General features: G+C 42.3%; 2 long non-coding RNA genes across 3 annotated transcripts; both read right to left on the bottom strand.

The window, feature by feature from the left end:
• Nucleotides 1-3,485: 3,485 nt before the first annotated feature.
• On the bottom strand, nucleotides 3,486-7,508 carry LOC134221561 (uncharacterized). 2 transcript variants are annotated; one of them, XR_009982362.1, is made up of 10 exons: nucleotides 7,363-7,508; nucleotides 6,854-7,303; nucleotides 6,494-6,794; nucleotides 6,131-6,254; nucleotides 5,762-6,065; nucleotides 4,846-5,578; nucleotides 4,479-4,783; nucleotides 4,192-4,414; nucleotides 3,741-4,129; nucleotides 3,486-3,664 (listed from the first exon to the last, which is right to left on the bottom strand). It is a non-coding gene; the product is annotated as an uncharacterized LOC134221561 (long non-coding RNA). The 2 variants fall into 2 exon arrangements; XR_009982361.1 differs by having other exon boundaries at nucleotides 4,192-4,783.
• Nucleotides 7,509-7,978: 470 nt separating this feature from the next.
• Nucleotides 7,979-11,562, bottom strand: LOC134221570 (uncharacterized). The gene is made up of 4 exons (XR_009982363.1): nucleotides 10,039-11,562; nucleotides 9,554-9,963; nucleotides 8,940-9,420; nucleotides 7,979-8,862 (listed from the first exon to the last, which is right to left on the bottom strand). It is a non-coding gene; the product is annotated as an uncharacterized LOC134221570 (long non-coding RNA).
• Nucleotides 11,563-13,035: the final 1,473 nt, after the last annotated feature.

Below are 13,035 nucleotides of genomic sequence, written 5' to 3'. Positions count from 1 at the left end.
CAATTTTGATTTGTAATCCGGATCCTGTATCGAGCGTATGCAGCTCACACAAAAGCCTTTGACGCGTGTTCGTTTGAGCAGTACCAGCGCATGCCCGTTGGATAGTTGCTTAACGATGTTGTCCTTAATAATCTTACTGTTGTCGTGACTGAGCAGTCGATCCGGGTTGGCTTTCACCACACGTGGGCTATCAGGCGGAGGCATCTGTTGTTGGGCTGGTTTCGGAGATAATATCGGCTTTGAACGTTTAATTTTGACTTTCTTCAGAATAAGCGGCATTGTTGAGATTTCCAGTAATTTTCCTGTGAAGAATATATTGCAAATTACAGATATCGCAGTACTAGAATATAACAACACATAGATTGTGTTGAAGCCAAACAATAGACGCGAAACAAGTTACACAATTCTTTCACGGCGTATCATTTATTTGTTCTCAAAGATTTGGAATAAAAATGTATTAAAAATTGTTGGATATAAGTAGCTGAGTTATTGCGATGTAGAAGACAGCTTTTTCGAATCATCCGTTTCCTATAAATTTAAATTAAATTAGTAAATTTTCGCACTAAATGACTTGAACTTACTTACCACCCAAACTGGTAAATCACCGTAAATACTTCCTCTCACAAGGGAACCATGATTATGTTCTTGACGAACCACAATAAGCTGCTTGCCTTGCGTTTTCAAAGAGGCCTTACACTTATGCTTCCGCTGGCCAGTGCACCTCCAGTAGACAACGTTGTCTATGCCTCGTACTGCCGCTCTGCAGAATGTGTAATTATCGTATACCAAATTTCCACGGTAGTTATAGCTGTAAGGATGCACTTCGTGGTTTGGCACAAGAGTTATGACTTCAGTCAAAGATGTTTTCACTGAAAATAGGAAACGTGCGTGTGAGCAAACTGTTTATGAATTATTCCTTAATTATAGTTTAAATTAAAATGTGCATTGTTTCGAAACGATTTTTTTAAGGAAAAAAGCATTCATATTTATTGAACCCTATCGTTCTCAACGCAGTCAGGTTGGCCTTCTACAATCCGGGCCTTTTCTCGCTTTCTTTTTTGCATCAACTGCTTCAGAGCACCTCTCCTTCGTCTGCCTCGCAGCAGTTCGTGGTTATGCTCATGCTCTACCAGTTCGATCAGCTCCTGATGGGTCCGCACCCGTGACCGACAGCCAAGCGACTTGAACTGCACACAGCGCCAGTAAACCTTGCCAGCTTTGCAGCTGTGACGGGTGTACCGAAAGCCCTGCACCGAAAGCTGCAGTGAGCCTTTGGTACTGATGGTGTATTCCGCCGCCCTGTTGCTATGTCCTGCAATAGCCGTAAATCAAAAAAATCGGCACACAATGTCGAAAAGTTTTAAGTCATGAATAAACGAGACGAGTTTTTAAACTCATATCAATAATGTACCGTAAGGGGGAGAAATCGTTAGAGTTTTGAGACTTACCTAACTATAGCTTAGCTTTAGCTTAGCTTTAAACAGCTTTAAACAGCTTAGCTTGCTTAGCAACTTTAGCTTTAAGCTAGCTTAGCTTTAGCTTAGCTTTAACAAGCTTTAAACAGCACAACAGCTTTAAACTTAGCTTTAGCAGCTTTAAGCAGCAAGCTTAGCTTTAGCTTAGCTTTAAACACAGCTGCAGGCACTTAGCAACTGAAGCAGGCATGAGCTGAGCTTGAGCAGCTGAGGCAGGCTGGCAGCTGAAGCAGGCAGCAGGCACTGAGCAGGCTGAAGGCTTTTAAGCAGGCGGCTGACCCAGCTTTGAAGCTGGGCAACTGGGCTGAAGCCCAGGCTGAGCGGGCTGAGCAGCTGAGCTGAGAGCACAAGCAGCTGAGCTGGAGCTTTGAGCCTGAGCAGGCTGAAACCCGGGCTGGAGGGCTGACGAAGCGAGCAGCTTTGAAGCAGCTGGCAGCTGAGCAGGCTGGAGCAAGCACTGAAGCTGAGCACTGAAGCACGGCTGAGCCAAAGCTGAGCAGGCTGAGCAGGCTGGGCTGAGCTGAGCTGAGCCCAGGCTGGGCTGGAGGCGGGCTGGGGCCAGGGCTGAGCCCAGGCTGAGCCAGGGCTGAGCCAGGCTGAGCAGGCTGAGCAGGCTGAGCCAGGCAGGCTGAGCCAGGCTGAGCCGGGCTGAGGCAGGCTGGGGCAGAGGCTGGGCAGGCTGAGCCCAGGCTGGGCTGAGCTGAGCAGGCTGAGCCCAGGCTGAGCTGAGCTGAGCGGGCTGAGCTGGAGGCTGGTGAGGCTGAGCCCAGGCTGAGGGCCAGGCTGAGCCCAGGGCTGAGGCGGGCAAAACAGCTGGGCGGAGCTGGAGCTGAGGCGGGCTGGGCAGGCTTAGCCGGGGCTGAACTGGGAGCTGAGCCAGGGCACGGGCAGGGCAGCTGGGCAGGCGGGCTGAGCGGGCTGAGCCAAGCGGGCTGGGAGCAGGCTGAGCAAGGCGGGCAGCTGAGCAGGCTGAGCTTAAGCGGGCTGAAGCCAGGGCTGGGGCGGGCAAGGCTGAGGCGGAGCTGGTGGGCTGGGGCGGGCAGGGGCGGGGCTGGGCTGACGGGGCTGGGGTGGGGCTGAGCCAGCTGGCAGGCTGAGCCAGGCTGAGCTGAGCTGAGCAGGCAGGCAACAGGCTGGGAGCTGGCTGAGAGCAGGCTGAGGCAGGCAGCAGGCAGGCAGGCTGAGCAGCTGAGCAGGCTTTGGGGCCAGGCTGGGCCAGGCTGGCTGAGCTGACTGGCTGGGCAGGCCGAGGCTGAGCGGGCTGAGCCAGGCCGGGCCCAGCTGAGGCTGGAGCCAGGCTTAGCCAGCTTAGCTTTGGAACAGCTGAGGCTTAGCAGCAGGGCTGGCAGGCTTAGCTTTAGCTTAGCTGGGAGCAGCTTAACTGGGGCTTTAGGCTTAAGCTTAGGCTGGGGCAGCTTAGCTTCAGCCGGGCTTACGGGCTTTAGCTTAGCTTTAGCAACTGGGGGCCTTTAGCTTAGCTTTAACAGCTGGGCTAGCTTTAAGCAACACAGCTTAGCTTAGCTTTAGCTTAGCTTTAAACAGCTTTAACTTAACTTAGCTTAACTTTAACAGCTTTAGCTTAGCTTTAGCTTAGCTTTAACAGCTTTAAACAGCTTTAAGCAACTTTAGCTTAGCTTTAGCTTAGCTTTAGCTTAGCTTTAGCTTAGCTTTAGCTTAGCTTTAGCTTAGCTTTAGCTTAGCTTTAGCTTAGCTTAGCTTATGAATTTTTGGGAACAATTTTTTGTGTTTTATTTTTATCGTGTACACTCTTTAAATAGGTGATGAACTTATTTTTGAATAAAAATTCCGTTAATGAAGGGAAAAAATAAGCTGGACCCTCAATAGACAAAAAAAAGGTCAAATGCATGTACTTGAACGCACTTTTAACCTGGAATGAAATGAATTATGAACAAAATTATCATATTTCTCCACCGCCCACTGTTATGTGACGATATTAAATACCTCAAAATCAGAACCCCAACACGTTTAAAGCTATCCAAACTGCAGTACTAGAGTCAAGTCAAATTAATATTTATTCAATCACATGCAATAAACTTTTAACACCACACCGTTTCAACGATCCTCGAGGCCGTCGTTCGGTGATGATCTCGTGATTATGTTCTGAACGTACGATTTCGTATATCGGATCACCGCACATGTCGAACCGCTCGATTATTCTAGCTTTGCACCTGAAAGAAATCAAAAACAGAAGAAGGTAAACGCATCATTAGGTATGGTTTGTCTTCTGTTCGAGGATAAGCTTACTTGAGCGGCTTTGCTTGATTGCAACGCCAACTGGTAGACCCAGTTCGTTCCTTCTCCATCTCGAACGAGTATCCCAAGTAGCAGACTTGACGACGACCCCGACGACTAACGGCATACATTACTGTCCCTAGAAGTAGTTGAGCGTTCTTATTCATTGAGGCTTTATCCAAATTTGACGATTTGAAAATAAAAATCAATTATAATAAAGAGCAAACAAGACTTGTGCAGTTTCAGGCTATGTTTAATGAGGTACTAGTAGAAGCGCATATGTTTATTTAGAGGAACTTTTCTTCCGGCGCTCGGTTACGAGCGGATGATTGTGCGAATGTTTGATAACAATTTTCTTCTGACCGCTGCGATCTCGGACGGCATTGGCGCGTGCTTTGCAGCTGAAAGAATAAAAAAAAAATTACAGTCTAACAGCCAGAATGCAAATCACAAACGTCTATACCTGAGAGTGCGATATTGAGAGCATCTCCATGAGGTAACACTGTTGCGTACTTTATCCCTGGTGAAGGTGAACCCATCGAGCAACAGCAGTGGCGTGCCACGACTGCTAATCGTATACTGGACGTAAGGTTCGTTTTCATTTTCTTCTACAACCGTAATAAGAGCAGCAAGTAATGATAAACGAAACAAATTGTATGTCAAACATTAGTTCACAGTAACATGTACTGAAAGAAATGGACCATTTAAATTAACGGATATTCAATCTAGTACTACAATAAGATTATGTACATCTAACACGAAACAGCAAATCAGTGCCGATTTTTTCCAAGTATGGGACTGATTTTCTGGAACGATCGCAACATTTGTAATATGAAATTCGATTTATTCAAGTCTCTTGCAACATCTAATTCGATTGCTGGCGAGATCCAGCCAGCCTCATTCGCCTCACATCACGCTCTTTCTTCCGTTGTTTAACAAGATCCTTCAGGGAATCATTTCTGCGACGTTCGGTGATTACGCCGTGGTTGTGTTCGCCTCTAATCGAAAGCACCTTGCGATCTTTTCCCCGCGCTGTTGTTGCCTGAGCGTTGCATCTGGAAGTGGAATCTGGAATTAAATCAATATTTCAACTATCACCTGGAAGATGGTTACTCACTGTAATGTTTGCGACTGAGAGCAAGCCCAATCTATGGAGTCGTGTTTTGTCACCTGTTGCGCGAAAACAAATCCGTCGATCGATAGGTGCAGAGCTCCTTGGCCACTTAGAACAAAAAACGATTTCGGCAGATCTGAAATTGAACCAACGCCCAATGAAATACTTACAACTACCAAGTTATAAACATTTGTAATATTTTTGAAAATTTAATTAAATTTGTAGGAAAATAACATGTAATAGATATTTTGTTTCATTTTTATCATCTCTCTAACTGATACTATTCAAATACTTCCAACTTGTACTTTGCACAAGCTGTGTCTTTATAAGTCATCTAAAAAATTAGTGTGCATTGAGCTGTGCATATAATGCTGAACTTTGAACAAATGCTAGAAATTTATATATTTTTTATCTATATTAAATCAATTGTCACGTTTGATTTTCCGCCCTATTCGCTCCAGTTGACGTTTCTCCATCAGGCGCTTCCGTTGACCGAGTTTCCGCCGCTCCGTCACGATCGCGTGGTTGTGCGCTCCGCGAAAGCTCACACGGTTATCCTCAAAATAGCTGGTGGCGGCCGCTTTGCAGCCAAGTGGCCTCGACTGGCAACACTCCCAGATCGTGTACCGTTCGCGTATCTGCTTCCGGGTGAAGCTGTAACCGTGTATCATTAGTTTCAGTGACTTATTGGTTTCCACGTAGTGAAAGTCTTGATGCGGAAGCATCATACCGGCAGCTGAAATAAGCAGAATGGAGTTCAGATGGTAATATTCAACTCAATAATGTTTTCCAATAAAACGATTGTGATAAGTTTGTGTAAGAATATGAAAAATCGGCCCAAATGCGAGTAAAACATTGATATCTATTCACCCAAACGAAGCATATTCTAAATTTGTCATTTTTTATTGTACGCACGTACGTTTTAGGACTCGATTTGTCTATGTGAAGTATTTTTTTGAAGCACGAATCATTATTTTTCTGTCTTCATAAAACATGGTTCCATTAGGGGTGGTTTTGATGGATATGTGGGCCACTGTTGTTCTGGTACAGCAGGTTTCAAATCAGCTTGCGATAGCCGTCGACGAGCGTACAATTCTTTCAATTTCGTGCACTCTCCGGGCTTGCGGCGTTTCAGAATAATTCTATGATTGTGAAAACCACGCAGTTTGATGGTCGGCTGTTCATTTTTCTTTGCTCGCCCAGTAGTAGCACGAGCCGTACAACTGTAAAGATGGGAAATATTAAAATCAGCTTACTATTTAATTGAAAATAAAATGCATTTACTAACCCCAATACTCTGAACTGATTGCACGACCAATATTGCACCTCTTCTGTTGCTTTCACACGCATGTAGAGGAATCCATCCACACACAGTTGGGTTTTTCCGCGTTTGCTTATTACAAATGAAATATCTGGGAAAAATTTCAAATATTTTAGATTTATTGAATTAGAATGAATAATAATGAATAATAATTGAAAATGTAATCTCTTATATGTTTTTTGTTCTAGAAAAAAACACACAGTATTTAGTTTATTATGCAATTCATTGAAGTACTAGAGTGCAGGGCACCATCAACATGAAGATATATTTTGGTATCTCTATTAACTTAGCTCGTGTTACTTATGGTTGTTGCCACCCGTTATTTTTTACCTTTCTTGCTCAGGAAGACATAGGAGCATTTTCACTTATGTGAAAGACAATTGTGTTCAACCATATATAACTCTTGCATTAGTTGGCATAAAAAAATCATTTACAGTTCATCGTTTACTACAAGATATCAAACTCATCATGATCCAGCTCTGATTCGGTGGCGGAGCAAATGATATCAGTCTGGCGATTCGGTTTTCTACGGCTACGATTACGCCCGATGATGATGTCGTGGGAATGGTCCTCCCGGATTGAAATAACCGCACTTCCTGGCTCCCGACCAGTGGTAGCTCGAGCTTTGCAACTGAAAGTGTACACAGCAGATTTATGATGGAAGATAAATACACGAAATAAAAAAAATACCCGTGAGCTCTCCGTTGATTGCAAATCCAAATAATTATTCTTTCACGCACTTGTGATTTAGTGAAAATGTAACCATTTATGCACAGCTGCACTGTTCCTCGATTGCTTATCACATATGTAACGCCATCTGCAAATGATCGCAAGTTGAAAATATTTGTCGAATCTATCAAGGCTAAATTAAAATTGTAGTAATAGAACACTAGTAGAGCATGAAATTTTGTTGTATTTATCTTGATAAAAAACTGTAGTTATTCTAATGGCGACTGCTTTCTGGGTCGGCCTCCTTTCCTTGGAGGCTCCTCCGTAACATTCGAGATCCGTTCGTATTGTTGTTTGATGTATTTACATTGACCCCATTTCCGTCGGTTGTTGATCACGCCATGGTTGTGTGATCCCCGGACCGATATCAATTTGCCAGTTAGTTTATCGCTAGTGGCACGAACTTTGCAGCTACAAGGAGGAAACGATTAATTATTTTGAAACATAACGAAATCGCATCGACTGATTACCTCATAACCCATGCTTGGTTGCAAATCCATCTAACGGATTTCGGTCGAACCTTTTCGCGGGAGAACGAAAACCCATCGATCATCAGCTGAACGTTTCCTTTATTGCTCAGTATGGCGTGCACTTCCGGTTCCTCAGATTTGAACAAAACTGTGGAGAATAAGAAATCAAATATAGTTCACCTCCCGGTGTACTCTGATATAGTATTCTAGTACTGCATACATCGAACACAGCTACACAACACGAATGATTTTTATTGGACATTGGATTTTTATCAGACAGCTAATATTGTGATGAATCATTAAATAATTAAGTTAGTCCATGCCAAAGATTGCTTCTGGAACTGGAATGTTCACGGGAGGATATTTTACTTCCGATAGCTTAGGTATATTGATCATCGCTGACTGCTGATTCCTCTGTTCACGTTTGAGAAGAATATCCCGCAGTATGCCTCGTTTTCTGCGCTTCAAAATGCCATGGTTGTGCTGTGCCCAAACCACTTCCAGCACTCCGGTAGACCGTCGCTGACGGTGGCGCGCCTGACAACTGTAGGTGAAACAAAGTGCCTCAGTGTGATTGAATCTCAGGTTGGTTGGATCAATAAACACATACCATAAGGCCCGGGCTTGCGTGCAGCGCCAATAGATGGTGTCCTCCTTCACAATGTGTCGAGTGAATGTGTATCCATCGATACACAGCTGCAGTGATCCTCTAGTGCTCAAAACGAATTGTGCGTCGAGAGTTGGTGCTGTGGGAACACGCATATTTACATTATAATTGTTTACCGCAGTATTTATTTTACGATATTTGCATGTAGTGAGAAAAAGACTTTCATAAAAAAAAACAAATTTATTTAACATGTTGAAAAAAATCTAAAACTCGTCGTTCAACTTTTCCATTGCAAAAATATGTCTTATATTCTAGTACTGCACAAAAAATAAAAAACATGCATGTTCATAATTTTGCTTTTGCTTGCATTTCAAACGTCTCTCAGCAGATATTTTAAACAAGAACGACTACGAAATGACACAGTATTTGCACATCCACGAATAGTTTGCATTGATTAATTTTGTTAATGTATCTTCGATTAACAACTTGATCGGTTGACTCGATGATCAACCTCGGTGAAAATGTGAATGCTCTTTTCCAGTTCCGTTACAACAAGGTGGCATCACATAGGCAACATCTGAATGTCAATACTCGAATAAAGAAGTACTAGTTTTGCGCTTTCACACGAATTCATTGTCACCGATGCCTCGAGAAGATCGGGCCATGCGTATGCCACGAATTTGTCACTTTGTACAAGCTTTTATCGCCGAAGATCGTGATCTTCGCCCGGCAGTTGTATCGCTTTGTACTGTCGCACACCCAATAGGAGGCCTGATTAACCTGCTTACTGCGGTAATACGTGTATCCCCGATGGTAGAGCTTTGTGATCATTTTGTTTTTGACCGTATAATGAACGAACCGAATCTCACTCGTCGAGCCCCAGTCGTACGAACCTGAAAGTGAAACGAAAATATCAGAACTTATATGCAATTTGTGTTAATGAATTGGAAAAAATAATTGTGAAAAATACCAAATTCTCTAAGACCGCAGAATATTTATTTTCCAAAAAGCTAATGATTCGTTTGCTTCCATTCCGGATAATTCTAATGGTTCCCCTTCTTGCGAGAATCACTCTGAATGGCATTTTAAGTGTTGCTACACTCATAATCTTACTATCTTTCATTGATGCATGGATGTATTTATTTTGGGAATGTTTCACTTGCGACGTTTTTGCCACACATCTTTGAGAAACATCTCACGCGAGTGCGTATGTTTCGTACTGGAAACCCTCACAAAATCACACCCATCAATAGTTTTAGTGAGGGCTCTTGCTTTGCATTTAAATCGCTGATAGTGACGACATTGCCAGTTAACCCGTATACCGCCTTCACTAGTTTTATTTTTGCTGAAATAGAATCCATCGTAGACCAGACTTTGAGTTCCCCGGGGCGTGAATTCATAAACCGCTCGCTCAGAGAAGCCAAAGTTATCGGAGAAACTGTAGTTGACAGCTGAAGAAAAAAAAACAAAAAATGCTTGCGTCAAATGATGAAGTACTAGAGTTATATGCTATACAACTATTCCTGATAGGTCATTCTTTGTTTCTACTGTAGAAAAAATCGTACGATTCTAACTTGTACTAACCTGCAAGTAATTTGGAAACATATTGCGTTTGTTTTTTTTTTATTCATGGAGAAATAGCAGTACCAAATCCTTCAATCACTCGAACATTTATTTTTCAAAAGACTTCAATAAATATCATTTGACAATGACTGACTAGATGTGTTCTTTGGATCAGAATAGACTTCGAAACTTCGCACTCAAATGGGGAAACGGTTTCTCGTGGGTGTGTTCAGCAACCACCACACGCAACTTGGGTAGACTGCCACCTTCGCTGGTGACTATGCGTGCTTTACATTTCAGTCGATAATACAATGTACACTTCCACGTTCTGGAACGTTGTCCCGGGTAGGGCCGCTCGTTCGGAGTATACGTATTTCCATCGTGAAATAGATGCTTGCTACCACGTTTCGATAGCACGTAGATAACGTTACCTGTTAAAGACACAATGAAATCGTGTGTAAGAACACCTGCAGTTTAGGTGCAGTACTAGAATAATAATACGCTACATTTTGTTTAACCTGTTTTAATTTTCCAAAAATAATGGCATCGTAATTTCAGTAACTTCAATCGGGTGGTTCTGTCTTCCTTGCTTCTAGTAATTAAAAACTGCAGAATCAAATGTATTGACTTTGCGGCGTTTTCTTCGCAAATCCTTGCAGAACATCTCGCGCAAGTGCGTATGCTCCGTACTGGACACCCGCACAAAGTCACATCCGTGGATGGTTTTGGTGAGAGCTCTGGCTTTGCACTTGAATCGCTGGTAGTAACGACATTTCCAGTTGACCCGAATACCGCCCTCGCTGGTTTTATTCTTACTGTAGTAGAATCCATCGTACACTAAACATTGCGTTCCCCGGGACGAGAAATCGTACATGGCTCGCTCAGAGAATCCATGGTTATCGGAGAAACCATATTTGTCGCCTGAAAAACAAAAATTTGCTTGCATCAGATAATGAGATAATAAGTAACAGAGTTTATGTCAGGACGAACGGTTGCACCTCTGATCCCTTGGGTGTTCCCTACGGGATTCCTCAAGGATCGGTACTGATCCCAACACTGTATAACATCTTCTCTGCCGATCTCACCAGAATCAACGGTGTCTAGTACTACTCTTTTGCTGATGACACCGGAATTCTTTCTTTCCATCGTGATGCTAAGCTAGTCGTGGACCAACTCCAACCAGCGCAAGTTGTTAAGTTGCTAAAATATTGCTGTACAACATCGTTTTTCAGGCCTATGAATACTTACGAATTTCCTGCGTGGCATGACTGTTCTCGTACCCATCGGAAAAACATCCAAGTGAAACAAAACCGGCTTCTCAGAATGATCCCAAACTTGCAACCCTCTCGCCCAACAGTTGAAGTGCATCAACTAGCAGCAATCGAAATGATAGAGGATGATGAAGATTGGTGTTTAAGACTGATGCCGAAATTTCGCATAAGCTGCTTCTCCCTTACAAATCCTCTACTGCAACTAGCTTGAAGGCGCGTGAACACTTTTTCTCCTCTGTTTCGTTCGTTCTAATAATTTCTAAGGTTGTTTTAATTTTTTTTTTCCTTACTCGTTAATTTTTTTGTAAGGTAAACTGTTGTAAGGTAATCCGTATCTCAATGTAAAAAACCGATTGAACACTAATTGTAGATTTTTTATTTTAAGTAACATAGTTTGGATTGTTGTGGACAATGGTAAAAAGCAAACAGTAAAAACAAATTGGTGTCAGTCATAGAAGAGGGCATTAGACAGCAGTGTTGTACACTTAACACCCTCCTTCAGAATCTGTGTCAAAAGGTCGAAAAGACGAAAGTTTGGAGGTCACAAGGTCGAAGGAAAAGAAGGTCGAAAAGATTGAAGGAAAAGAAGGTTAAACAAAATAACTGGATCAAAAGGTCTAAAGAACAAAAGATTCAAAAAATAAAAGGTCGACAGACCATCTAGTCCTATAGACAGAGATTGTAGGTTTCATTCCATTAAGCATAGGCTGTGCTTACGAGTTATGCCTTATATTTAACCCTCTAACACCCAAATTTTTGTTTTCGCTCAAAATTTTAGGCATTTTAGGCAAAAATTTAAAAATTCGCAATGTATCACTACCCGTTAAAATATAAGAGTTAAAAGACATTTTGAGCACATGTGTGTGTGTGCTTCATCCTATCCCTCACCTAGCCGGGGGTGTTGATCAAGTAGTACTACGAAGAATTTGATCAGATCTCATACTCCGTTATGGTGCCCTTTTTGTTACGAAGACTACAAAAAGGAATCACTTCTGAAGCAAGAAAAGTTTCTTCAGAAGTGTAGGGTATGGGATGTACTAGTTGATCATAACAGGTACAGTAAGACTTCACAAGGACGCCCTTATTCTCACTAACTACTCAGGGAGCAGAAGGTCGAGAACTAAAGCTTGAACCAAATACCTGAGACTCCCACAATATCCGCGGCAATAGCAGCAAACGGTACCCTGTACGTATTTAGTGTTCTTTTTTTTAATCCATATATTGGTGGAGCAAATGCTTCTATTTAGTCTCTGGCCCAACTGTGGCTGATTTGGCTGCTGCGAAAGTTCTCGTGGGGTTAGTGCCTTTTGAAGTTCTGGTCGCTATTACTGTCATGGCTACTGCATTGCAATTGGTTCTAGTGCGTTCACAGTATTCAATATCTTTGAGCATTTGAAAGTAGGAAGTGTTCAAATATTGAAAAACATAAAGATGAGACGAAAAGAAAGAAGGCAGCATCAAACATTACAACATGAATGATTTTGTTTGAAAATCAATATGTAATTTGGTTTTCCTCATTATCATCGGGTGACCATGATTAATTTAAATGAAAGTATCTGTTATTTTTTAAATTATAGTATGGGATCGTAGTCAAAAAGATACATAGGTACAATCGGAAAGGGCTCACCGATTTTTCGTAGCAGAATTATTTCACCGGGGGATCGTAACTTTGGGATATCCACGATTCACCAAATTGGTTGATCTGCTCCAAGCAAAGTATATCCCGTGATAGAGATGATTTATTTTTCGAGGGCTTGATGTTTTGAAGAGTTTCATGGTTTCAATTTAGCTACAGAATTAGGGCTTCAGTTTTGAGCTAAATTCACACTTTTTTCCCTAGTCCCAGCAACAAGGAAAAATTAATATCAGAATAGGTGTGTAGCAGCAAAATTAATTTTTGCTGCCATCCTAACACTATCTACTTCAGGGCTGCCCAACGTACGGAACGCGGCCGGATGCGGCCCTCAGCTCCATTTTTGTGGCCCGCGGCATGTAAGAAAAAATAACCTCATAATCGGCCTGCCAGCTTTTCTATCCGGCTACAGAAGTTTTTTAAAATTATTATTCATTATTCAATATGGAAGATTTAAATCAAAGCTCGCACTACAAAACCATTCATTTGAATTTGAAACAAAAAATAATATTTTTCTTATTTTGAAAGGAAAACGCGATGTTTCACATTAACCCTTTGTATCCTGGGGTCGCTAACCCAAGGTACAAGGGTTAATGTGA

This window comes from Armigeres subalbatus, chromosome 1 (genome assembly GCF_024139115.2).
Source record: "Armigeres subalbatus isolate Guangzhou_Male chromosome 1, GZ_Asu_2, whole genome shotgun sequence".
NCBI lineage: Eukaryota > Metazoa > Arthropoda > Insecta > Diptera > Culicidae > Armigeres > Armigeres subalbatus.
Note: the sequence above shows the minus strand (reverse complement) of the source record. Positions and strands in the feature narration are given on the sequence as shown.